We start from the raw sequence: 4,090 nt of genomic DNA, 5'->3' as shown, positions 1-4,090 counted from the left end.
GGGGAGATGGAGGACCTGATTGCTTTTCTTTCAGAGGTCCTTTTGCAAAATAAAATTATATCCGGATGTAATTGACTGTTTTTTTGCCACGTCACCCTGTCTAGCGGGACCCATCTGTCATAATCGTGCTCAAATAGGCCTAAGTGGGCGACTAGTGTTTTTTGTAAAAAATTAGCCTCAGAATTAGTAGTTTTTGACACAAAACTGTAGAAATGTGGTTTCTGCAAACCTAGCCTTCAATGTCGATGTTTTCTGCAATTCACTCCTAGCCATTGCCTCGTCTTGGGATGCAGGTCGCATGCGGTATTCCCGGGCGTACAGGGTCTTAAATGCTCAGTATTCGATTAAATGCGAGACGTTTGTACGCAACATGGCAGCGGATGGACGTCTACCACCGACGGCGCCTTGGTTCCGTACCCACCACAGGCACGCCCCGTAGGCAGTAGAACGCCGTCGCGGATGGGAGTGGATTTTGCTCGGTCCACCACAACCATTTTGTTTGTAACCAGCCCCCTGCACGGTACAGTAGTAATTAGGAGAACTGGGATCCACCTGACGAGACCAAACTTTCACAGGAACAGTAATTAGGAGAAACAAACAGTACGTTGCCTAAGGCAGTGTTTTATGTGAGGCAACTTGTAGACAACAACAAATCCACCTCATACATCTTCACAATTATTACTCGATGCATTTTCTTGCCACGGTTACTGAGCCCTCAACAGCTCACATGAAAAATACTGCCACACAACAGCGATACTGGAAGAAGAGTTCTTCCTGTACTCTTTAATAAACCAGGTCACAGGGAGAGCTGCTGTCCGTCCAGGGTACCGTACTACCGTTTGTCAACAACATCCAGATGTTCTTCCGATGAACCCCCCCACTCCACAGTTTGAGCATTCCGACTCGTTCCTTGCTTTCTGAAGACTTGTATTGTAACAGGGGAACAAATATTCTCGTCACCCAAATGGAAAAAAAATCCCTGCCACCACAAATTTTGTTTGGATAGTGTAAGAGGAACATGTTTAGTGAGTCTATTCTCGTTTTCTTTTGGCTACTGACACTTGTGTGGCCAAATGCCATACTTGGCATAGAAACATGATGCACCTCAGGAAACCAAGATTATCTTGACAATGAAAACTTCAAGTACACTCGTTTTGTGCTGTTTTCTTCTATGATGATAAGAATTACAAGCAAGACATATACATAATTTAGCTTGGCGTATAAGCATCCAAACTGATTATCCATGGTCCATATAGACCAAACAAAAACTGGGAAAAGAGCCAATAATTGCAAAAATATTAAAATACAATGATATCTAGCAGAACAAAACGTGGCCTCAACTGAAATTGGGAATCATGGACGTTGTATTTATCCCATTCTATTTGATGGTGGGACCCACTATGCTGAAATTGGGAACCACACGATGCCAAATTTTTACGGCAATGCCAAATTCCTTTTAATGGGCAAATTTGGCAGCAACACACTATGGATGCCCTAATACGAATATACAGACATAGCAACTTCATCGGCTGGAATGCAAGTCATGAAGCATTTCTACACACCCTCAACTGCTCAAATGGGAAGCACCGCATGGCGGCACTAATCTCTACTTTGATCCTCAGCTTATCTGAATCAGTAAAGTTGTTATGAATTAATAAGTTTGGCAAAACAAAAAAGGAAACACAGTACTGGAAGAAGAAAATTCAGACAATTTGATAATTCGGTAACAAACTAGCGATATGTAAACAGCAAGGGTAAATTGCCAAGATTAAACTGGAAAGAAGCATGAGCTTCTTCATGACTTGTTGAGGTTCAAGAATATGTCGGGCTAATAATGATTAGAGAGGGTTTGATCCAATTATCCAACATAGAGAAGCAGCAGATTCATGTAAGCGCAGATTAGTCCTAGTTCGATTCACTTGTCTCGTATTCATATTAACACTTAATAAGAATATCCTAATTAAGATACAACAACAGCTGAGGACGACAAAAAAAATAACCATCAAGCAGTTCGTCGTCTTCCATTGTACTCCCTCTGTTCCTAAATATAAGATTCCAATGCGGTCTACATACAGAGCAAAATGAGTGAATCTACATTCTAAAATATGTCTATATACATCTGTATGTAGTTCGTATTGAAATCTCTAAAAAGACTTATACAGTATCTAGGAACGGCGGGAGTACCCAGGAGGGTGGTAATACAAGAAATAAGAAAATTGAGTAACAAGAATCAGCTGAATCAAGTGGCAAGAAGGCTCAAGCTACTTCCAAAAGCAAGGCATTGTTAAGAGGGTTGTGTTTAACTTGTTTACACTTTTCTTGAGTGAAACTTGTTTGCACTTATGTATAGTTCAAACTGATATAAAAATGCAAAATCATTGCTATTTATTTAACTCAAAAACATGTTTATAATGGTTTGATACCATCAACACTACCTTAGCTTAATCATCCAAGAACCAATTGCCCACAAATGAATATTGTAGAAGAGAAAACCTTGAGCTCCAGTTGAAAAACCTAGAATAGTCAAGTAAATAGATCAGATCATGATAATTTAGAAAACTAACTAGACTGAATGTTGACAGCTAATCAGAAGTGATATTTTTACATTTTTACTAAACAAGCTTGTTCAAATCTGATTGCTCCTTTCTTATATAAACAGAAACACTAGCATTCATTAAAATAAAAAAGGGCTTGACTGCCAAAAAATATTAATTTACACTTAGCAAATAATCAAGCTTATTCTTTTGGGAACTTCCAGGCTACATGTCTACAAGCTTCTGGTAACTAAACTGAAGAATCAGGTAATGCTATCGCTAAACCAGATTTCTGAATATGAATTCTTGTTGCCACCGCCTCCAACGCCAGGAGATGAATATTTACACTATGATGTTTGATTTGATTAAAAAAAATCCATTGTTAGTGTGTCTAGATGAAAAAGAAGTGTCAATATAACTTAAGTGATGAACCTAGGCCTAGTTGTAAACTAGATTTATCAGTTGATTCACTTCAAATGCACATGTGTAGAAACTTTAAACTTGGTTGGACATCCCTTTTTCGTCCTTCATGAAATACCACTTATTTGTTCATATTCCATACCACACTCCCTTAAACCTCTGGAAGGTTACAAACGCAAATATGTAAAGAACATACTCTCCTTTCCTTTATCTTACACACTATATGGATTTTGAGTTCCAGCCGTCCCAATGGGCTTTCTGTTCCTGATGCCACATTGCATCCCACCAACTCGACTACTGATGTTATTGAGTTAATGAGAATAGGAACTCTTCAATCAGATCTGACGGGCCGCACCACAGGTTAAAAAAAGTACTGTTTGTGAACTATCAAGCAACAACAACTATTTGTAATAGGTAGTTAAATACCACATGTCAAAAATTAAATAGATCATCTTGTGATGGATGAGAGAGGAGGAAAAGATGGCCATTAATTCTTTCTTCTAGCTAGCTTGGGATGAATGGGAGAGGAGGAAGAAGCTACGAGAAGGCCACTGAGTCCGGTCAGGCCGTCCATGGTTGCGACCCCAACAGCAGCAGTCCAACCCTTGAGGTAGAGTTCGAGGTAGATGGTGAGCAGCGCATATACTAATATAATGGATCTCATTCAGATCAGATTTCGGATAGTTCCGGGTCGCCGTCCGGTGTGCCCTCGCCACCTCCAAGATCCGGCAAAGCACCCGCCTAAGCTGCCTAAGCTGCATGCCACGAAAGATTCGGCATCACTAGAACTCCAAAGCAGTGCCAGTAAGCATACCTGTCAGATAGGAACTCGAATCCATCGCTACCGCCTCCGCCTCCACCTCCGTCGTCGCCATAGGTTTCAGCTTCTCGCCCCGTGCGGCGCAGAGCACCCAAGGGATAGACTCCACTTTTTTTCTCCTAACTGGTGTGGTGGACCCGCGGTGTCATTTATGCTTACCACGCCGTTGATGCGCCATAACGTTCGCCCGCACACATGTTGTACAGAACGCGTCCTGTACCAACGGAACATATGCATGGTGTACCATCACGCCATCTGTCATATCACACGGCAGAGTCACCGTATGCCACTGTTCGACGCTACGTATCTTTGCAGG

General features: G+C 41.3%; 1 long non-coding RNA gene across 1 annotated transcript; it reads right to left on the bottom strand.

Annotated features, from left to right (window-relative positions):
• Positions 1-1,154: 1,154 nt before the first annotated feature.
• On the bottom strand, positions 1,155-3,889 carry LOC123170142 (uncharacterized). Its single transcript, XR_006485048.1, has 3 exons — positions 3,769-3,889; positions 2,436-2,514; positions 1,155-1,627 (listed from the first exon to the last, which is right to left on the bottom strand). It is a non-coding gene; the product is annotated as an uncharacterized lncRNA (long non-coding RNA).
• Positions 3,890-4,090: the final 201 nt, after the last annotated feature.

The sequence above is a fragment of the Triticum aestivum genome, chromosome 7D, assembly GCF_018294505.1.
Source record: "Triticum aestivum cultivar Chinese Spring chromosome 7D, IWGSC CS RefSeq v2.1, whole genome shotgun sequence".
Taxonomy (NCBI): Eukaryota; Viridiplantae; Streptophyta; class Magnoliopsida; order Poales; family Poaceae; genus Triticum; species Triticum aestivum.
The sequence above is the reverse complement of the archived record's forward strand: the minus strand, read 5'-3'. Positions and strand labels throughout refer to the sequence as shown.